The sequence below is a fragment of the Corvus kubaryi genome, unplaced genomic scaffold, assembly GCF_017639235.1.
Source record: "Corvus kubaryi isolate FWS band 111438036 unplaced genomic scaffold, C.kubaryi_AGA036_p1.0 66, whole genome shotgun sequence".
Taxonomy (NCBI): domain Eukaryota; kingdom Metazoa; phylum Chordata; class Aves; order Passeriformes; family Corvidae; genus Corvus; species Corvus kubaryi.
In genome coordinates, this window is record NW_024582054.1 from 16,883,613 (window position 1) to 16,907,812 (window position 24,200).

A 24,200-nucleotide genomic window follows, 5' to 3' on the forward strand; every position below is an offset into this window, starting at 1 on the left:
TGAAGGGACAGCATGTTGAAAACAGGGCCAGAATTGTTCTTGGTATTTGATCCTACCTCTGTCAAAGGAGATTGTGCCTTAACCTCTGCACAGAGGGTCAAAATGCCTTCTGATTGTGGTGGTGTGCATAGGTCTTCACATAGATACAGGGAAAGAAAGATGGGAAGAAAGGCTGAAGGACTACTTTCCACTGGTGCAGCCTCACCTTGAGTCCTGTGTGCAGTTTTGGGCACCACAATATAAAAAAGACATTAAGCTATTAGAGAGTGTCCAAAGGAGGGCAATGAAGATGGTGAAGGGCCTTGAGGGGAAGCCATATGAGGAGCGGCTGAGGTCTCTTGGTCTGTTCAGCCTGGAAAGGAGGAGACTGAGGGGAGACGTCATTGCAGATAAAACTTCCTCTTGAGGAGAAGAGTGGAAGACGCTGATCTCTTCTCTCTGGTGACCACTGACAGTATCTGAGGTTATGGACTGAAGCTGAGTAGGGGAAGTTTAGGCTGCATATCAGGAAAAGGTTCTTCACCCAGAGGGTGGTTGGGCACTGGAACAGGCTCCCCAGGGAAGAGGTCACAGCACCAAGCCTGACAGAGTTCAAGAAGTGATTGGACAATGCTCTCAGGTACACTGTGTGACTGTTGGGTGTCCTGTACAGGGCCAGCAGTTGGAATTGATGATCCTGATAGGTCCCTTCCAACTCAACATATTCTGTGATTCTATGAAACTGGGGAATGGTAACTTACCACAAAATGATTGTGTGTTGGTTTAACAGCAGCCTCTCCAGTTCTGCTTATTAATGTTAGCTAAAAAATATACTGTGCCTCTGTAAACATGCAGAGAATAGCACCTGACACCAAGAAGTTAAATGCTTTTCTCATTTTGGCATCAACCTTGTCTCCAGAGGACACATTAATCAAAGGGGGTGGAAGGTATAAGAATAAGACTATAGCATCATTAAAACTTAAAACAAAGTGACTTATACCCATCTATTTTTTCTCCAGACAGCATATTAATCCATTCACAGAGCTATATTACTGAGTCACGCTTCGGTTTATTTTCTGAACTGTAAGAAATTTTGAGAAGACAATGTACACTGCAGTGGTAATTCAAGAACTGAAAAACTGCTACAAAAAATGAAATTGAAGCAAGTGTCCCTTGTAAAAAAACCAACCAAACAAACCCCCCAAAACCCATCCTAAACCCCTCCAAGAGACAACAAGGATGTCTCTTGGTATATCTTTTGTTGACCAGGGATATTTCATTATGGAAAACACTCTTACATATTCTCTGAGGAAGTATACATACTTTGAAATCCAGTGGGCTATTTAGCCATAACTTTTTTCTTCTTCTTCTGATGTGAGTAGAGAGCAAAATTTGTATCTGCTGCCTGCATCTGCTACAGCTAATTTTTCAATTTATATAAATAAATAACCTGCCAAAACTAATTACTTCTCTTCAAATTCTAAATACATTATTCCTCCTTTTCCTTCCCCCCAATCTGTCTTGCTGTAATTATTTTTGCATCAGTTGTCATTTTAGGAGCTGGTTTGGTCTAAAAAGGGATGGTTGTGTATGTCTTGCTATTTTAATTTAACTAATTATGATTGCTGCTTTTTTTTCTTGTTATATGGAGGCAGAAATGGAGTGGATGCTCATATAACGGTGCTCTTTATTTGATGGATAAGAAGTTGTTCTGATCCAACATTACCTACTAAAAAAATTACAGCAGAAACACTCAGTCCAGAGTTTGCAAAACTGATGGGTTGATTTTCAGAAATGCTCACAAGAATTAACCTCTCAAATCCCATTTCAGTCCATGGGGCTATAGTCTCTGGTGCATGAGTAGTCTGAAGAAAGGCTGATTCAGGAATGCATTGTCTGGCACTGTTGGTTAACAGCGCAAAATTTAAGTATCAGAGATATCAGTGAACTACCTAATCTTAAGTGTGACTAATTCTTTGTAGATTTAATGAAAATATTTATGCTTTTACAGAACTCATATCATGAAGCATCCCAGTGATGACATGATCTTACACTTTTCTTTATATCTGTTCCTTCTTTGGGTTTCTTCAGGTTTAGGGTTGTGCTCCTGTATTACAGCATGGCTTATATAAGCATATATAATCTTAAGTACTGGAGTCTGCACAGGACATTTGAGAAGAAAGTTCACCCAGCAGATCTGCTGCAAAGGTACTAGCACTAGCCCAGCCCAAGGAAATCGTGTTTTGTCTTGCTTTTGCTTAAATAGACTTGAACTTATCTTTTTTACTCTTAAGGCAAGCAGCTGATGAACTAGCTGTGAGAGATTTTGTGGTGGTAGAAGGAACATATTCTCATCCCTTTCAAGCCATTTCTCTCTTAATGAAGTAATTAAATGAGCAGAGAAGACCAATTTGAATTCAGCATGTGTCCACGATACTTCCAAGTTGAATGCAAAGGTAGCAGGCCCACAGCTGCTGTAATTGCAAGGAGGAATTATGTTTGCAGTTCTACACTTGTGTGTAGAACAGATGGATATCAGGGCCATTTTACCTGCTTCCCTTCTCAAGAGGAGAGGGCCAGGCTTGCATATCATAGTCCAGTTACTGGTGACAGCAGTTTCCTACAGAAATCTTCTAAAATGAAGTGATGAGGATTATTCTGTTCTGGGTCACTGTTACAGGAGACATTCAGGGAACCAGATGATATTTAAGGTCCTGTCCAATGCAACCTATTCAGTGATTCTCTCCAACTCCCATCTGTTTGCTTTCCTTCCACATTATTATCCACCTCACTTCTTACTCATCCTACCTTCTTTTCTTAAGGAGGTTCCTAGGCTGAGACATTTCCTATGTTAGACTTGCTAGTCTGTGTTTTTTAATATAGCACTGGGATCTATTTGATTTGGTAATGTTTGATGGACCTTTGTCTTGTCTTGTAATTTGCCACACAACTTTTATATTCTTCTTGTCTCATTTCAAAAAGAGCTCTTCCAGTCTCATTCTGCTTCACCAAGTGTCTGACCATTGCAACCCCAGGACACTCAGGGAGGTGAAATCTTATTCAACTACAAGTCAATTGAAGTTTTGGAGACAAGACTTCACCATCGCATTTTGACACTAAATAACATTCTCTCTGTTTACATGACTGACAAGAAAACGAATTTCATTATGTGCTCTATAAAGTGTTAGCTGTGTTTTTGGTACCAAAGAATATATTCTTTCATGTGTCCTGTGGGAACATTCTAACTGTAACATCTGGAACCCCCATTTGTCAATGCTTTCTGAGAAGATCCTCAAAATACATCTTTTTTGTAATCTGGTTTATCTTTGAAGAGTGTTCATTAATCCATTTATATTTAAAGGCATTTTCATAAATACATTTGCTAAGGCACCTTGTAGCTTGCATAATTTGTTTCAAACAAAGATTTGTGTTACTTCTTTTCATACAAACAAGCATACATAATTTGTCTTTCACATATATTTTGTAAACAAACACATTAATAATTTTATCACATGCTCTGGTATTTCCCACATGAAAAGAAGTGATTTGCTATAGCCTAAGTTAGCCACAAAGTTAAAATCTTATACATTAAATTTTTTTTTCCCTTAGGGTACATACAGTCACTTAGACTATTATTTTCAAATTTTAATAATCTAGTTTGGCTTTTTTCCAGTAGAAAGAGTCTTTAATTTTTAAATATTGCTCCATTTGATCAGCTGAAGAAGAAGTTCCACTTTTTCTTAGGATTTCCTATTTTTTTAATGCCTTTTGTTGCTGACATTAAATTGGGGCTTATGATAAGCCAGGGATACTGACCATAATTATATGGCACAAGGTACTGTACACAGGGCACCTTCAAGTCTTCAATTATCAACCTACTGCTGCAACATTTTGGTTGATAGGACAGCATTGAGAAAACAGATACCCAACTCAATAAATTGTTTTAAAATAGGTATTTTCCATGTTTTCTTTAAAAAAACATCAATATTGTGCTAACTTTTGGAAAAACTTGCAGTTTAATGTTTTCATCATGGACTTCATCATGGACAGATTCACAATAGGAAGGAGAATTTTGAGAACCTTGTGACTGAAATTATCTCCATTTCCTTGGCAGCTCTTATGGGTATGCAGTGTACACAGTGAACATTAAAAGTGACCCTCATTACGAGCTTAAGTGGATTTGAGACTGTGCCAGGAACCCTGCCCCACTAATAGCTTGTTCCACCAATGCAATAAACAGTTCTGTAGCAAGTCCTCCAGATATATTGCTTCTCCAGATTGGACGTTCAGGTTTGTACTTGCTGATTTTGTTGTCTGTATCAGTTCACTGCTGCCTTAGCATGGTAGAAGGACTTGCTTTTCTGTGTTTTGGGACCTAGAAGACAGTGAACAGAGTAGTCGCTAGAATCAGTTCATAACAGCCTAACAACTTCCTTGGTATGATTGTGTCAGCAATGGAAGGGACTTGACAAACAGGAAAAAATCTGAAGGATATTAGAAGCTGGGAATACAGTCTACAATGCCTGGCATGATCAAAATACAGAGAGACCAGTGATGAGAGGGAACTGTTGGTTGACTCTGTCCTAGGAGAAACTCTACTTAGAGTATGCGTTTTTAACATTGTTACAGTATATCAAATTCTTCTTTATCGCTCAACCGTCATTGAGGCAGGAATTAAGAATGAAGTTTAGAATTTGGCCCTTGATTGATATGATGGCTTGGCTGGGATTTGAATTACTGTATCTCTTTGCCAGTCCCAAATGAACCCAAAATATGTTCCAAGGAAAAATGATCCTACTGTTACCTCATTCTGAAGCCCAGTTCTGCTTTTTTTCCCTAGCCATTCAAAAAATATGCATGTGCTTGCTTCAAGGTCTACTCCATAATTTCCTGAAGTGTGAATTTCAGAATCCGTTTACTTCCACTGTGCTTATCCTTATATATTCTGCATGCGATGGGAGTCTGGTGTCTGAGCATTTCTGAAATAAACAGAAATTTATAGTACTTGCATCTTTACACAGATATGGAAGATTTTGCAGAATCAGGTCCTGTGATACTTGTTTATGTACTCCTTGTGGTCTCATACTGCATTCCAACCAGACGGATAGATAACATCCTTATTTGGATCCTGGAGGTAGTCTCAGTGTCCCACAGGAAGAGTCTGCAGACACGTGATCACCATAGAGCTGGGGGCTGCACATCCAGGAAGGATACAAATCTCACAAGATGATCTTTCCCTGTCTATAAAAGTTCTTTAATTAATCCATGATGTGTAATTCCAAAGGGCTTGTGAGACTTCCCAAGGCCAGGCATATGCAACACTAAGAATGATAACAGGCCTCAGATATTCTCACAATGTTTCACGATAGGCATTCTGATGTATCTGAAACCTGACAGCTGTCAGGGTCTCATTGCTAGAACCAGAACAGATCATTAATGACTGTGGGTTTACTATTGGACCCGTCAGGCTCATATTATATATTCTACCTTCTCTATTGTTCCAGTCAATAACAAAAAGAAAATAAACAAAACCTAACTGACTGAATCTAAAGGAAAAAACATATTATGGGACAGTTATCCACTACTTTAGCCATATATATTGCATTGTCTCACTTTTGCCATCCTTGGAAGGAAGGAAGTGTGCTGTCTTCACTGTGTTTTTTTCAGATTTAGGGTGCAATGACAACACTTACTCTAATTTTTATCAGCTCACCAGGCAATAACATAATATCTGTTACTTCTGACTCAGCAATGAGGGCCATAGGCCAAGGAATTGTTTTTTCTTCTGAATAAACTTTTTTTTTATGTGACAGCCTGGGAAAGAGAAATATGATGGCCGTCTTGAGGTATGTCTGTGTTATACTGACCTCAGTGGATACTTCCGCTGGCAAGGGCCAGTTCATCAACATGTTCCAGTCTTTGAGATTTCATATTGAAGTACTAGAAATTAAAAAATCAGTAATGTGATGCTTATTAATACTTGTGATGTTTGTTAGTGTCAAAACTTAAATATTTATTAAAATTTCAGTTGAAAAATTAAAAATACTGCTAATTTTTACAAAAAAATGAGAGAATCTTTGAGGCAATTAATCAGATCATATGCCCATGGCCAAATTCATGGTGTTTAAGAGATAAAAGCAGAGAGAGGAGGTCTGTGGTGGTGTCCCCAGGACACATGCAGGTTGGCTATGCTGACAGCTTGCTACACAACTGGTATACTTTTCATTTATGAGGTCAGAGGTGGATCTTCTTCCTACCAGCATGTGTCAGGCTGTGTGAGCTTTGAGTGTCCCCACCATGCTTCATGCCAGATAACCAGAATGGTCCTAAATGATGTGGCTGTTGCCAGTAACTGCTGCTCCATGTAGTCCCTGCAGTCCTGAAGGGTCTGAGAGGGATCTCAGCAGCCTGGCTTCAAGGGGAAATAACTGTGAGGGACAGACTGGATGTTGTGATAATCAGTTTTGAATTTTTGTGTAATTTAGGTCCATGATGCCCCTGTCCAAGGATCCATAGTGTCCCCTGGTCTGAAAATATGTATGTGTGCCCACTATCCTTCCTGTTTCTTAAAGTCAAATGCAGGAGTCACAAGAGTTCAATATAGTTGCCTTCTGCTCTGGAATCTACCATTGACCTGGTGACAAAAAAAGTAAGAGGGAAGCATTGGAAAATGGCCTTCTTTAGTGATGTCTGCCTCCTTGGACTAGATATAGTCAGAGAGGAAGAAGAGGCACATCTTAAGTTAAAGACCCAGACTATCTCAGCTGAATCATGGGTAATTGTGGCACGACATGTCTACCCCCTCTCTACCACAGGTGGTTGGTGCATATGCAAGAGATAACCCAGGCGGGTCACAGGCCCAGCATGGGGTCATCTCTGGCGCTGAAAGGACTGAGGCCCCAGCTAAGAATCAACATCTTATTCTGGAAGCAAATGTGGGAAGAGATGAAAGAAAAATAGACATTCTTGACCAAAAGACATGGTTCTTATGTCTATAAAAGCCCACACCAATTACCACAGAGGCAGAAATCTTCTACACACACCCAGAGAAGGTGCGAGGGACTTCTTCTTGGAGTCTGGACGCAGGTTCTGTGGTTACTTTGCTGGGAATTGAGGGAAAAGATTTCAATGTGTGCTCCATCAGGAACTGGATGGTAAGAAACATTGGATCCTAAGTTATACTATTTCTTCACTAGCTGTAAATTTAATGGTACCTTTAACCCCACGTGTATAATACTATTATCCCCTTTTGTCTTATCCCTGTGTAGTAATAGTCTGTTTTAAGTCTTATGTCTGTTAGTTTTGTGTCTATTAAAAATAATTCATTCTATAAGAGACCGAATCAGCCATTATTAAAGAACTTGCGATGAGGGTGGGTTTTGGGGTGCTGGCCACCTCAATAAAGCTACTGCCTGCTGCCAGAGGCCTGGGCAAAAGGCAGGGACTTATTTAAACCCCCACATCCATTCATAACAATTACGAGTGTCAATTTGCCGTGAGAAAGACAACTGTGCTGAACAGCACTGGACCAGTATTTGCAATCCTGTGTCCAAGCATTTTTTTCGTATCACCTCATTTATGTTAAAAGGTTCACTGGTCCTGCACTACTTTCTTTTAGATGTCCATGAAGATTATCTTTCATTTCCCTTTGGCTGTTTTTGTATCATAAGGTTTCCCTCTTGCCCCCAATGCTTTGAGAGAAAGAAGTGTCAGGATCAGCCTCACCAGGGACAACTCGCTCCCCTACCCAGACATGCCTTCTGGGACTTGTACCAGCTAGTCCTTGTTGGACCTATGCTGTAGCTGTGCCTATCTTTGATCATGTTCCCTGCTATCCCAAATTGTTGTTCTAATTTTCTGGATTGATCTTGGCTTTGACTCACTATCTTGTCTATGTCTGATGGTTGTTGGACTCCTGATGCTGGAGTTGGAGCCTGCTTCTGTTACCACTCCTGCTCTGTTCACCCTGTTTGGTACTGGGAGACTGGGCCCTGCTGGTCATGCTGCTTCACTTTCTGAGGTGTGGTCACCTTCAGAGCACAAAGCAATGCTGCTTTTTTGGACATGATCTGCTCTTTCTTTGCAGCTTCTGCGTTATGGAGTGCAGAGTGTATTAAGATGTGGTTATGCATGTGTACAGAGTCTGAGACCCTCCCCAGAACTGCTGCAGTACCATGCCACTGGCAGCATGTGAAAAGGGCGATGTTTCATCTGCACCAGTTTATCTGAAATTTGGCCTGCGATAGCTCACAAGCTGTGCTCCAAGTCACTGTAACAGTACAGGTGATTCCTGTATTCCTGATTTGTTCCTTCCCACAATTCTTATTTGTCAGTCTGGAATTAGTCAGATAGTGCAAAAGTCTGTTCTTCTTGGTGAGCATCATCTGTTTGTATTTAAGATGACTTTTTACCACATAGTCCCTTGTATAGAGTTCCCTGTATTATTTGCTCAACAGTCCTCTTACAGAATAGGGATTTTCCTTCAGAATTTAGAGTATTATATAGATAAAATCCAGTAATTACTGTGAGGGTTGCTCGGACATAACTGTATTCAATGTGATTTTTGGTTTTTCTTTCACATTTTGTCTTCCTTTCTGTGAGGAAACACCTGCTATTTTTCAACTTGGCTTTCATTGCTTCATATTGAAGTCATGGTAACTCAAGTAATGAGAAGCAGCCATGAAAAGATAAGAAAGATAAAACCTGAATTCTGCCACATATCCTTTTAAAAATTGTTTTTCAAATAGTATGTTGTATCTGTTTTTCAATTGCTGATTCACACCAAGCCCTGCATCACCTCTGTGCATCTTGTTGCTTCTCTTTGTGTTGTACTCAACCATTCCCTTTGCTGTCTTCTTTCAATGCGTGCTGGTATTTGTAGTAATAATCAGTTCATGCAGTGAAATGAAGAATGATTCTGCTAGCCCCAAAGGAGCAGTCAGCTCTTCAAATTTGAGTTTAAGGAATTTCAGACAAATGTGTCATTTTGCCTCAGAGACACTTGAGAGAGCTTTCAAGGCCATTCTTGAAAAGTGTGAAAACAAAAGCTAATGTGGATGTCATAAGAGAGAGAGGTTTGCTTAAGAAAAATATATTCTTCCTGATATTATGCTGGCTTTTGGGCTCCTAATAGTTAATCAACTTGAAGTGTACTCAGTCAAAGCTCATAGCCTTTCTAAAAGGGAGAAAAACGTATCAAACTACCCTTTTGGCGCAAAAATAGAGACTTCAGCTATCACAGGGCCAAATATTTAGTTTAACATACTGAGACCTATAAAGCCAGAATCTTGCATGCATTTCTCATTTGATGGGAGCTTTGCCAGAGATTCAGGAACATGAAGTTTGTCCCTTGGTTTATCTTTAACATGTGTTAGTTTAGGATGTGTGAAAAAGACTGACGATTTCACAAACCCTGAAGTAGCAGGGTTAATGTCATATACTAAAGTGTGTTTTTTCACTTAATAAATTTACTGAAGTTTCTTAATGTTTCCTTGAAACTGGATTGTAAGGAGCAGTTTTCCTACCTTCATTACTGTTATACTGGGTTAGGTGAGCTCTTCTGTGTGTGGTTTATCCACACCTTCAATTGCTAAACAGAACTCAAAGGTGACATTTTCAGGTGATGTGTTCTATTAGAAAAGGGATCACAAAATTCCTTTTCTCTCATGTGGCCTGCCATAATTCGTCCAGAGTCACAAAGATGAAAAGACAAAGTAGCCTGTAAAATTACCTTATTGAAGTAGTTTTTAAGGACTGAAATGTAGTCCCATTAAATTTGTCACAGAGAGTTTCTTTCCCATGTCCAGCTTTGGTAAAACAGTCAGGTTTATTAAAACTAGCACTTCTGTGTTTTTGCTAAGATTCATCACTTGGTGCATTTTTTTGCTTTCTGCTATATCACATATCTGCCATATGTGAAACATATTGTGCCCCAGTGAGCCCACTAGTTTGGAAATGGGATATGAAGTTCTTCAGACCCTGACTCTCTATGTCTCTGAATCCACTTTTGTAACCAAACGTTGCTACATGACAGCCTTTCAGTGACCTGTATGAAAGAGGTGGCTTAAGTCAGAACCACAACTAGTTGGCTGGTAACAGTATTGCATCAACCATCAAAATGCCATTTAGCAGGAAGCCCAGCCGAGAACTTAATGCCAAACAGAAAGGTCAACTTCTGCTTCACTCCTTATTCTCTTCATAAGCAAAATGCCAATTGCAATGAAAGGTCGCAGAGCCATTCCCAACCTTGTGTTTCTTTGAGGTGAGAGTGGCTGCTAATGAAGCATATTTCATTGGTTCTACATCACTCAGAAAATGGTTATAAAGCAGTTTGGATTTGCATGAATGTGCTGTCAAATCTAGACCTGTAAACAGTTTTTAACAGATTCTGAAACCTTCAACCACTTAATTCTGTGACAAGATGCATTAAATATGTACTGATGGTTTAGAGATGCTTTAAGGAGAGCAATACAGTTTGCTGTTGGATCAAGGCTGGCATGGCCAGTATCTTCTAGTGAGAGGAAGTTTTGTGTTACTGATGCCTGGAAACAAAACAAAGGAGGTTGCCTGTTTGAAGGGTCATTTTTGTTCAGAGAAGTGAAGGATGAGTGCGTCATTATATGAGTAACAGGAGTATGTGAGAGTTTCACAAATTTGTTCGATACTGGAGAGGTGAATTTCTTATCTCCATGGTAAAGGATTATTCCCAATGAATGATAATGTTCACTGCAAAGTGCTGTTGTCCTTCACACTTGTTTATATGGCAGATTTTGTTAACTTTCTTGTTTAGCATAGTAAGCTTTCTTTAACAAGCCTTAAACACGGCTAAGAACTGTCAAAGGAGATTGATAATATATAATACTGAATTTCTAGTAGAAGTATGTAAAAATGAAATTGGAAGCTCATTAGAACATTTTGAAGAATTTGTATTCAGTTTTTAAATGAAAAATCAGACCTTAAAGATTAGTCATACTTCAGAGTAATAGCTAATGGGCAAATGCAAGGAGACTTGTGGAGAAGTTATTGCTTCTTGAGACATTTCTAGTCTCATACAGCATATTTAAGGAGTGGAAAATTCATGTTAGTGACTAAACCTTCGTATGTTCTTCCCTAGCCTAAATCACTAATTTTACTAAATTCTTCTCTTCATAAGCATTGGGCTTGCTGCCAAGTCCAATAACAAATAAATGCACAACTAGCTTGCCCTGGACTGAGTGCAAACAATTCTGTATTGGATTCAGGAATATAAAGACTTCCTAAAAAGAAAAGGGATATAATATTTTTTTGTGTGTTCATTCATTAGGAGAAGAAAGGCACTGCTATTGCATATATATGATTGCAACCCCAGACTACCTGAAGAAGGGACATGTCAACTTCACTGCTTAATTTGGAAGAAGGTTGGGAAGGGATTCTGCAAGAATCATCTACCCTGTTTAATATTACAGGCTGCAGTATCATGTGAGTACCTTGCTAGGCACATAATTGCTGCTGCATTTTCATTGTTTCCCTCACAAGAATGGCCTTGAACATGGGAAGGAGGAAATGGATGACTGCTTGCTTTTTTTTTTGAATAGGGATAAAATGTTTTCTAATGGGCAAAATACATGCAGGACCACATTGCTAACCAGCTCTAGCCTCACAAGCTACTTCTAGCTCAGTTTTCTGAGGTTTTCAAATGCTGACTTCAGCAGTACTGTTTTCGATTACACACTATACATGTGCAAATAGAATATGCAGTGGATAAAAACATATACTTCTAATATGAATTGCATGCACTGACTAGAAAGTGCCATTGAATCAGTGACAGTAGAGGGGAAAATGAACAGAAGAAGCTTGGCGAAGCAAACCCTACATCTGCAGCACCACAGCTCTGGTACAGCTTTTCTGTCTTGCTTATCAATGAATGGCATGTGTCTTACTCTTTGTACATTGATTCTAAGAACACACATTGTCTCTCTTATTCTTAAATGCTGTAATCATTCACTGGAGCTCACAGGTGAGAATTGTTTCTTAGGAAGCCAATTTTGTATGCTGAGTAGTTCAGATACTCTGGACTTTTCTGCTAATCTTCATTCCTTTAAGGTAGGCTGTGCTTCACTAGAGTCAAAGTTAGAGGAAGCTTGCAGGGTGGATTTTAAGGAGGGGAATGAACAAGAGGAGGCAGTGTAGCAAGACAACTCCCCTTCTGTGGACCTCAGATAACCAGGCTTGGAACAAGATGTGCCCTATTTTCTATGCCTTGCTTTTGATGTCCTGTTTTCTCTCTTTATGTGCCACTTGTAAGTGCAGCATTTCTTCCTTAAAAACTGGTGTAGCTACAGTTTGCACTGATCCTCTGCCTGGGATATTAAACTGCCTGGGCACTTTATTTTTGTGTAGACTGGTTTGATTACTGAAATTCCATTATTGTCAAAATGTCTCAGCATGACGTGAACCTCTGTTAGCCCCTTGTCTCCTAATGTATGTAACAACCTTTATTAGTGTTGTAATGTCTTAGGTTCCTGTTTCAAATGTAATGGAATTGCCTGACAGATGCTTGATAGGGCTGCAGAATGTCTTGGTATGTGCTGCTGTCTTTATTAAATTGAAAGTCCTTTCTGGTTGTTCAGAAACGATCAGTTCTCTTTTGTATTATTTTCCCCCTGCTGCTTGCAAGCAGCTGCCTTTTGTTTCTGACAAATCTCTTTTCCCTGTCTTCATTTATAAAGTAATCTTTCCATTCTTCTTCATTTCATGTTATCCTTCTTTTCTGCATTCCTGTCCTGCAATGTGTGCTAAGCGTATATACCTCAAAATCCTCAGTACTTGATGGAAAGGTCTGAGCAGCTTCATCTTTTGTTTCTAGTCCTTAGTTTTTGGTTTGATTTCACTATTTTTTAGAATCTAGTTAATGAAAATCCATCTACCAAAGTTTTCAATACCTTTTAAAATTATTTCTTTTATGTTTGGAACATCATTTAGAGTATTTACTAGGACTGGATTTCTCTTCTATCTTTTTTTTTTCCTTTCACAGTTTCAGAAGCAGTGACCACTGCTGCCCATAGGTGTGTGGACTACCTTTGTTTCTTACAAAATTTTTGTTCTGAAGGCCTATACATATAATATAACCACAGTTTCTCTGTCAGCAATCCAGATAATTAATAATACTGATAATGCCCAAATACACAGAGCTCGGTGGAGTTATTGCTTGTTATGAGCTCCTCTTTTGCAGTTTCTGTCTTTGTCTACATGTTGCTGAAAAATGCCATCAGTGTAAGATTATAGTTCCCAAGTTGTATATACTTTCTTCTAAAATGTCAGATTCAGCAAGAACTACACCTATGAAAATCAGGAAGCAAACTAAAGTTAAGATACTTTCAGATACAAACTCCTGATAACCAGGAGATAATAATGAAAATATTCTAAGTGAATCTTAGCTCTCTTCCTGGAGGTAGCAATAGTTACTGGGAGTACCTAGGTAATGTCTCATTTGTCTGTATCAGGGTACCTCTGGTAAGCGAAGATGTAATGAATGATGCAGATTTTAGCTGGAGAAGTCAGTCAGAGCCATGGCTGTGACACATGGTGGTGTGTGTGTCCTGTATGTCTTGATCATGGGCATGCATTCACATTACCAATGCTGTCTTCCAGATTACCAGTAGCATTCTTACTGTGCTCTGTCTCTGAGTGGGAAATCACACCTTGTCCCGCAGTTGGCGCCTAGGAAATTGACAACTGCGATTTAGGGGGTCATTGTAGGCTTCTATAATTTGTGCTGTGTTTTGCCTCATGATATGATCAGTCATCCTCACATGTTTTCAAAGACTTTGCACAGAGTGCTGCATTTTCAGACAAATCAATCCCTTTTCCATTGATTGAAAAACTAGCAGGGCTCAATTTCAAGAAAACATGATATTTGCCCAACTGAAGAAATAAAAGTCAAGGAAAACTACTGAACATGCTTGGGAAAACACAATGTTTGCAGGCCATTCTCAGATAAGAGTTCAACACTCTGCATGCACACAACAGGCATTCAGGAGCAGTAGAACGTTTCCCATTCCCTTAAACCTGCTTAATCCTTCTGGTTAAGGGATTAAGTACAAACCAGTGCAGAGGTATAAACTGTGCCTCTAACAGTGGTCTCACCACTGCTTCCTGCAAGGGCCAGGGCATTCACAGAGATGGGCTATTGTGGAAGTCTAGCAGGGCTCTCTTATCATGGCACACCACACTCGTGGCGCTTTTTGATGCTGGGATTAAGTTTGGCATTCAAAGAGGGTAGGGAGTGGGCGGGTATTTCCTTACACAGGTAGTTGCTATGTGGCTTTGGGACAATTGCTTTCAGAAACATGAAAGCCCTTGCCATCAGTCTGCCTTCTGACATACAGCACTTCTCTGCATTTCTGAGCACAATAGTATTATTTTACAAGATACCCCAATCATCCTTCTTTGTCCGCCCCAGCCCAGACTAAACGTGAACAGAAAGTCAGTGCTGCTTTTCCATCCAACTTGTTTGGTATTGGGAGCTGTTAAAGGTACTGTGGAGGCAGATTGGGTGGGCTAAAGTCGCACCCTAAGCTGCATCCTTGCAAGTGGTTTTTTGGGGGCACAAAGATGGGAAGTGCTGGTGGCCCACTCTTGGTGATGGTGTCATGAGATCAGATGTGACAGCAGAGAACAGGAAATCCAGTGGAGGTGCAGCTTCAGCACGGAGTTCCCAACAAATGGGCACACATTTTGCCACCTTCAAGTGTGTTGCATCTATGCCTTTCTGCCTTCTCTTTTTATTTTGTCCAAATGTGAGTGAGCGCTGAACACCATTTATCCCAGCAATAAACAGGAGGCTGACATCATGTAACTGTAACTTCTAAGGAAATCTTCCCAGTCTTCAGCAAATTTTGTGAGTAGTTGTATTTCCTTTGTTTGTCAAATTGCAACATTTTTGATTTTCTGCTGGGAGAAAGGACTAGGTGACAACACGCTGAGAAAATTAAATAAAAAAAAAAGTGGGGGAGAAGGGGAGTAAAATAAAGATAAAGATTCAGAGAGGGGTATGGCAGCAAAATATAGACCAGGTAAGAGCTAGGCAAAGTTGTCAAATGTGTCTTCATCTTCAAGAAGAGCTGATAGATAAGTTGGAATAGTCAGTGGAGTGCTGGCAGTTGGTGACAGATGGAAACACTTAACTAGGTCCTTTGTAAAATGCACCAGATTGTCATAGGATCTTTTAAAGGTTCAAGAGTGTTTCAGTGGTAGACGGGTGCTATGTAACCCTGAGGGAAAACTTGCAGTAGTTTGGCCTATAGATTGATACACAACTCTGTGTGCCCAATTAAATGATGAAGCACATGTGGAGCACAGCTCTTCATTTGATTTCCTTTGACAGGAATTTAGCATGCAAGCACCAAAACCACTCAGAAACTGAGATCAGTGACAAGCAAATGGTCACAGATGGCAGGAAGGTGGCAGAGCTGAATCAAAGCTATGCCTGAGCTGAAGCTGAAGCACTAATATAGGTGCACCTTAAGAAAGCATGCAGATTTTGGAGTTCTTTGAAGAACAGATTTTTAATAGAAAAAGTCTTCACAACTTACCCATGACAGGTGCTTCAGTATCCCCTTTCTAGCCACTAAAGATGATCACTGCTTTTTACTGACTAATGCTGAAAAATTTCAGATTACTGCCTTTCTGTTCTCTCATGCTTTTTTGTGATATTCATTATACCTCATTTTTAAAGCACTCCAGACTGCAAACCCTAGTCTGAGAAGTCTTTGTCCTGACCAAATGCAGGGGAGGGGAAGCACAAAATTTGATGTCTGATCCGCAGCATGAGAGCACAAATTTCTCAGTCCTGCTGGTTTGTGGCATATTCAACTGAATTGATAGAGGCTCCCTCTGATTTATCACCAAAGTAGCAATGAAAATTCAGCTGACAACACATACTTTGAATTTCTCTCTGGGTGTTACAAGGCTACTTCTGCAGTAGTTACTTTCATACCAAATTAAAGTGACTTTGTGAAGACATAGGTTTAACAAGTGAAGCTTTTTGAGTGGTTTATCATTTGTATCTGCTTGAAATCACTCTAGTTCATTTCTGCTCTGGGAAGAGATGGCCAAGTGTCCAGACCTATCACAGCTCCCATGAGACTTTCTTGTGCTTCTGGCCCATTCCTCAGCTTCAGTGAGATACTGAACAATCTTCACATGTTCACAGCTTCTTTGTCTCTGGAAACACATAGACGTTTTGTAGCGGATGGGCAAAGCTGCTCTGCTATGGCTGTGGGACTTTCATATGACAGCTGCGATCATCTTTTACAGCTAAGAAATGATGGAAAGACATAATGTAGCCCTTCTATCAGTATCACTCACACGTGCTTTCTGCAGAAGTTCATCTCTGTAGCATGACTCTAGCTATGTTTTTCATATATTGGCTGTCTTAGCATAAGGAATCTATGAATTTTAGTCTCTATTTGAATATTTCTGTTTGTTTTATTTGAAAATAGGCTTTAAGATATGGAATAATGTAGAAATTTTTTTTTAGAAAGCTTCCTTGTCTAGAAATGGACAGAGGGAGAAAATAGGAGAAAGTTGTCTTGAGAACAAATAAATCCATGTGACCAGGTAAGTTTTTAATACGTATTCCAACACTCTGGAGGAGGATATACTAAAAAAAAAGAAAGTATTCCCTCATACATACGCAGGATATTATACAATTGTATCTCAGCCTAGGCTATGTTTCTGCAACAAGTTTGCAACAATTGGCAAAGTCAACTTCTCGTCTCTATCCCAGCAGTCTCTCATGCCAGAAACATCTAGAACACATAGGCTTTTAAAGCTGTGTTCTCACGTGGTATGACCAGTCTGTTTGAGTTGTATGTTTATTTTGAGAGTATACAGTAGTGCTGTGTTTACATTAGGATCACTGGGGAAGTTTCCCAGGAATATCAGTGAAAATCCTTAATTTTTCTTTGTTGATAGTACACATGATCACATGAAACCATTGAGAATTAGAACTCTTCTCTGGACAAATTGCATAGTTTCAATTGCTGTCAGCGGAATACTTTGTTTTTGCTTTGAAGCATTTTCTCTCTGCCTTTTTAAAATTCTAGAATCAGCTGTGGTTTTTCTTCATGTTCAACCACAAATTAAATCAAAGGATTCCAGTAATGATTGTCCTCATTGTGCTGCATAGGTCTCGCTGCATTTACAAAACACTGGAGACATCTATGTTGTGATTCCTCCTAGACAAAGACACACATGAAAAACCTAGGATATGTTCTGTTGATAATTGTCTCTTCTTCATAAAGACATATGTAGCCAACTCTTTCAGAAGCAGGTCTTTAAATTAGATGGGGTGAATCCTTAAACTAGGGATTAGTCCTTCAGATGACACTGTTGCTGATCTAGAAGATGATATTGTGTTGTACAGGCAGCAGGCAGGTTGATTTGATTTGTCTTTTATTTTTTTTTTTTTCATGAGCTCTACCACTGGCTTTTTGTACAACCATGGGAGACTCACTTTACCCTATTTACTTCTATGTCCCTAAAGTTCCTTCCCATTTTCTTTAGGCTGTAATATCTTCAGATCTGGAATTGTTTCTGGGTCTGTACAGCAGTTTGCATACTTAGGTCTTGTCTTCTGTTTGGTCCTCCAGTGACCTGCATTATCAACAGAGCAACCCGGACAGTGTTGCTTGCAAATATATTATACTCAGCAAGCATGTCCGGACTTGCAACAAGTCTGGCAAAGACTGATTGCTGAGTATCCTAAAGCTTTTTACCGCCTTCTACCCCCTCATCTGATGCAGTCTGTTGAGGAATCCATTCAGTGCAGGTAGTGCAGTGTGCAGCTGCAGTGGGAGCTGCAGGTTGAGCTCGGGGTGGTGGGATCCTGAGGCAAGGGGCCACGAACTGGTGCTGACTCTGTGCATAACAAAGGGCCCAGGGACCCGTGGCCCAGCCAAGTGACTGGATGCTCCAGGGAGCCGATGACCCCAGACTTTCGCGTGCATAGACTGTGAGGGTATAAAAAGCCAGGGTTGCCTTTGTTTGGGGTCCCTCCTCCTTGGTACCCAGCTTGAGCTGTCATTTTGTGGTTGTGCCATGATTAAGTTATTTTAATGACTGAGATATTTGAGACTCTGCTCTGGGAAACCTAAGGTTGAGCTAGTAAGGAAAGCTGATCTGACTCACTGTGTGAGTGTGGGGTGTTGTGGCTGTTTGCTGGGGTTTTAGTCCCAGCTCAGGTGGTGTGAGTGTGACTGCCAGAGTGGCTCCCAGATGGTCAAGACAGGGAGGTTTCCTGAACACAGTCTGCTCTCCAACTACTTCTCTTGCTATAGGCAATCTGAGGCTTCCTGTTGGCCTCTCTTGTACTCACTGGACAAAACATTCTTTCCTGAAAGTTTCAGGATAACCACCTTTAAAAAACTAGCTTTGAAACCATTTTCAAATTCCTGCTCCAATGGTATTGCTTCCTATAAGGGGCAAACTCCCAAACCAGGAAAGTAAGTATGCAGTTTGTAAAAAAGGCTCTGTTTCAGCAAATTATTAATGAAAGCATTAATAAAGCACAGCTAACATCTTCACTTGGGCTTATAACTTGCTTTCTGACTGCATAATAATGTACATTTTTCTTTTGACAAATCAAACACCCCTGGTTCTTTCCCCTTAGGTTGCATTTTCTTTAATAATGCTTTCAGATGTCAGCTGAGCCAAGTTTTCAGGTAGGTACGATGACACAGTGGTGTACTACAGTCAATTCCCCAAGCTTGCACTCTGTGTCTTCAGTACATTGGACGCAATGAACCTTGGGGGCCTTTATTTTTATGACAGCAATAAATTCACCTAGTGAGATGAAGACTTATTTTATGACTCTTCCTTTTGATGATAGTAGCACTGTATAAGGCAAAGCCAGTGAAACTAGACGTGCTTAAATAGTAAAAAGTTTGAAAAAGGAGAGAAAAATACTGTGATTGCTGTGGAAAGAAACTGAGCTATTCACCTGTCCAAAAGCATCAGAAGAAAAGGGTTTTTACCATATGACCAACCAGTCTTTGGACTCTGAATCTGGCAAAGGAGAGTACCAAAGGACACAACTCAAAGCCCCCACAAGCTAAAAGTGTATCTTGTATGAGCTCCAGTATAGCATTAGGGTTCATTTGAGCACTCTCTGTCAAGGATCAAGGCCCATGATTAAAGAAAATGACAGATAAGCAAAAGTGTCTCCCAGCCTTCTTAGCAAAATGTGACATGCAGAGATGAGACCTAAGGTCAGGTTTGCTGTCACAAGTCTTTTGTTAGTTATCCATTATGGAATTTCTTTGGGCCAGGGCAGATCAAATCCAAACCACTTTATTGGCTTAGGTCTTTATAGGAATTTCATTTTGTGCTCTTTTTTAGCCACAGAGTTAGGCTTCAACCAACAAAATTAAAAAGAAAAAAAATTTCTTGTAAGTGAGGATTTTCTTTTATGGTAAAAAAATACACATCTAATAAGAAACATTTCTATGCTGATTATTAGTTGAACACATTTTTGAACAGCTGGGTTATATGCCATGCCAATAGTGCACATGTGTGGGTGTCACCTTTATCTAAATATGGGACTGTCAGATTGCTGCTGAAAAAAATAGAAAGTATGGAAAACAGCTGAGATTCACTAATAGCTGCTTTTAAAGCTCATGGAGAGGGTAAGTCTTTTGCAGAAATCTAAGAACCAAAAAGTAATTTGGTTTCAGTCAGAGTTTCTGTTACAGGCAGGATTTCCTCACATGTTTCTTGATCATAAATAATGATTTGAAATATTCTTCTTGCAAATTGTCTAAATTATACCTAGCAGATTTCATGGAAATATGGCCCTTTTTGCACCAGGTCAATGGATGTTAAATATCAGAAGAACCCTTCAGATTCCAGAATCTTTTGTGTCACTAAGTGCATGTAAAGGATTTACTGAAAGAGCAGATGGGGTCGGGGAAAGACAGGCAGCTTACATTATTGGATGCCATACTGTCCTAAGCCTATTCCTCCATAGCTTTGACTCTTGGAAAAGATACTTAATTCTTTTGTCCTTCACTCTCTGTCTACAGTCAGGTTTGATTTATGTAATGAATGCATGGTACAATATGAATGTGTTAGTGTTTATAACTGAAGAATTACTCCTAGAACTGCAAGCTCTGCTCTTTCAGGTCTGTGGAGAATGAACATAATTGTGGATGTAAATAAGGCATTTATACAGGCTTTGACTTGGAATACATCTGTTGCTGAGGTACCAGGACACATACTGTCTTGTTATCATTAGCATGTTACAAGAATACTGTTTTTAAAGGATTAATTCCATAGTTTAAACAATGCAGAAGATAAATCTTTACCACAATAAAGGAAAAATTCTTTACAGAACCTGAAGAGCAAGGTCTGTTTAGCTGAACCAAAAATAGACTGAGAAAAGATTTGCTTGCAAGACATCAGTACTTTCAAAAGTCAAAATTACTAAATAATAATGTTCTCATTAATCTAGCAGGGAAAGACACAAAGAAAATTAATAGCTGGATTTTTCATACAAAGAAATTAAAATTAAGAATCAATGCCTCATTTCTAAGAGTGAGATTGATTAACCACTGGAACAAATATTAAGGGATATGGAGTCCTTATTTCTTGAAGCCTCCAAATGAAGACAGAGCAATAAAAACCATATATTTAGAAGATATATTTTAGTAAAAGGAAAAAAAAAAATCCAGCTTAATACACAGGTGATGATAAAATTTTAGGGCATGTATTACACAGAAGGTCAGACAAGGGGATCTGATAGCCATTTCTGGTGTTAAACTTCTGAGCAAAAGCAGACCAAGGGAGAGAGCTGGTTCTCAGTGTTTTCAAACACTGAATAAATTGTTGACATTTATCACCCTGCCTGTGATTTCAGCTTTATGCTTGTGCAACACAAAACCATGAAATCCAGAACACTCAAACTGCAGTTGCATTATATAGATTGCAGGCAAAATTTTATCATCTAACACTGGGCTGCTGTTGTACCTTGGAAAAGATATATCTACTCTGGCAAACACTGAATCTCATCTACTTTATGCAAAAAAAAAAAACAAGGAGGAAGAAAATATACACATAACTGCCTTCCCTATCAGGTAAGAAATATGCTTGTGTCTTACACAAAAAACAGAGCTCCCTGCCTATTCATGAGGTACATTCAGGCCCCTATAGACATGGAATTTGATTAACATGCAGTTTGTGCATCACTTGATGGAAATTGACATTCCCTAGAAATTAAATGTGATAAACCATGATCAGAAGACCATGCACTTTCATATGCATTATTGAGTGAATGTACAGGTGGACAGGTCATGTAGGGAAAGGCTTTGTTTGAAGTTGTCCAAGGGTATGTAAAGGAGAGGAATGACATAGTGTTTTGACACTGGGCATTGAAAGATTAGACTAATGAAAGTTTTATCATGTTTTATCCTTGCAAGAGGTGCAGATGGGATGGTAGAACAACAACAACTTCACTGATCGATCAGGTATGCCTGAGCTAGACTTTGGTAAAGTTCAAAAACATTACAGGGTGAACTCCTTGAAAAAGGTCTAATCGTATACAGTAGGCAATTTTTATGAGAGGATACCGATGAGTTTGTAGCAATGAAGCATAAATAGAGCTGATACAAGAAAGTGAAGAGTGGGGAGATCAGCAGAAGAGAGGCACCGGTTTGTACTAGGACTGAATTTCTAGAAAATCACATATTTACGTGTGAACTGAACTGTATGTGTAATACGTGGAAATCTGTGGGTAAATACATGCTTAGAAAACAGGGATAGACTTATGAATGTGTTTTAAATACTGAGAAAAGTCTTAGTCTGGCAAGTAAAAGATTTAAATACTGGGCTGTTTGTGTGAGATAGTGATGGTTATGTCCCCTTAATAAAGCAATCCTTACATAAAACTTGAGCTCCTTCAGAGACTAAAATAATGCCAGTTACATTGCTTGTAGTTAGCCATTGAGTTTCAGCATTTCTGGGGGAATACAGTGAATTTTGTCCATTTAATGACCAATGAGGGATGCCAGCAATTTTAGACACTTGTCACTTCTATAGCAGTATAGCAGTATAACTTCCTTTTGTGATTCACGTTCTTCTTAGTGCTCAGATATTTGTGTGAGTGGTTGAGTTTCAAGAAATCAGGTGAAAATTCCTTTGTTTTATTTTTCTTTCTGGTCATGGTGATATTTTTCTAAAGTCTTTGGTGGTGTAAGGAGCCATATAAGAATTTAGAAAATAAGAAAAGGTTTGCCTTTGTATTTTTGTGCCTGCTTTTCTCAGAATAATATCACCCTGTTAGACTAGTTTTAATTTAATTTAGCTCTGTTTATTTGCACTGAAATGTTTCTGGCTCCAGAAAAAAGAACTGTCTCAAATGCACCGGTACAAATATATGTTTCTTTTCATGGCCTGATCTAAAGTGCATTTCAAAGAAAATGTCATAGCAGGTAGCGCTATATCTTTTAAAATTCACAGGTTAGGTCAGAGGGAGTGTTTTGTGTTTATTCAATTTTATAAGGTTTTTCCAGTAAGGTCCTTTTCATCTGTGAGTAGTACAAGAGGGCTCGAGGGAAACTGGCAGAAAGCTGGAAAATGTTCATCCAGTGATTTCAGATGTATTTCTAGAAGCAAGTAAAAATACCACAAAGGGAAATGTATCCCACTGTTGGAAATGCTGGAGCAAAGTGTGACAGAAGGATCACCATCCAAGGCAAGGAAGACACTTCAGAGTGCAGGCAGCATGATTGAAAAAATTGGTTTAATAGAGGCAAGATATATAAAACAAAAAAATTAACAGCTCAACTACTTGGAGACTTACTCGACATGCAGCACCACAGCAGAGTGGGTCCCTCTGTATTTACAGAGGGACCAAAATTCTGGTCTTAAATTGTTAAGAACACATTAATGTTTTAATGCAGGTCAAAATGTATAGCTGCCTGAGATGAATCCCCAGTGTATAGGGTAAAATAATTTTAATCCCCTGCAAACAAAACAGAACAAAAGCTAGTAAGATTATTTCTTTTCTTGCTCTCTCTCTTACTGATCAGGGAGCATACAGTGAATAACAAGAAGTGCTTAAATCATGCATATTGTTTTCTGTGTTGTCTCAAGCGTCGATTTTATGGATGCATATGGCTGAATGTCAAAAAGTGCAACTGGATGTTTTTCCCTGAGATTTTGACCATGCCATGGTAGAAGGCATTGTATTAATATGTACACTGTGGCTTCCAGACTGCAACCTTTCAAGGAAGAGGGCAGTCTAAGGAACTGCTTTTCAGCCACAGTTCTGCCTTGAGTAGTTATTAATCTGCTGTGTGCTCCTGGCCCTGCGCTGGTTCTGTGTTTGTGCAGCCATTCAGCTGGACCAGACTTCCTGCTTCCTTGCAACCTGATTACATAAATGATTTTACCACCATTACCTGAAGGATAATTCAGGGACAAGAAGACAAGCAGAGGGTACTGGAGCCATCTTAAACAACACTGCTATTTGGATGGCAAACCCAATCTACAAAAGGAAACTTGCTGTTACTATTAATCTTTGTGAAAGTATACATCTATCCACTGGAAAACATTTAGTTTTGAACTAAAATATCTAGTATAAAAAAAAAATAAATTGGAAAACCTTTTTCTGAGTGCTGAGGGAGCTTCATGCTAATACTGCTATATAGTGTTTATAGCAGATGGGAGGCAGTGGAGCTGTGATGGAGCATCACTCATGGCAGCAGTGTTGGCCAGCATTTGCAGATTCAAGAAGGAGTGACAGGTCTGTACAGCCATGTCTTCTCATTGCAGTCATTGCTGTTGGTAACGTTTCCAGCTGAGGGCACCTGCTGTAACAGAACCAGGCAGGTCTTAGCCATCAACCACTTAAGACAATAACAGCTCCAATGATGAATGTGCCACCTGAGTCACTCCTAGTAAAACTGTAGTTCACCCTGTTAATAGAGCAAATGTAAATGTGTTGGAAATAACTTATAGATGTGACAGCAGGAGATGATCAATCAGTTGTGAGTGGTGGAAGTCTTCATGGGACATGGTATTCCTGAGCCATTGCTTCAGTCCTCTTTTCCTTCCATGTGGCTTAAGGGGAATACAGAACCATCACTCTGAAAATTTGGTCTCACATGCAGGCTTGCTGCACAGCTTGCCACAGAAGACAGATCTTTAAAACACAGCTGATATTGCAGGACTTGAGCCACGGA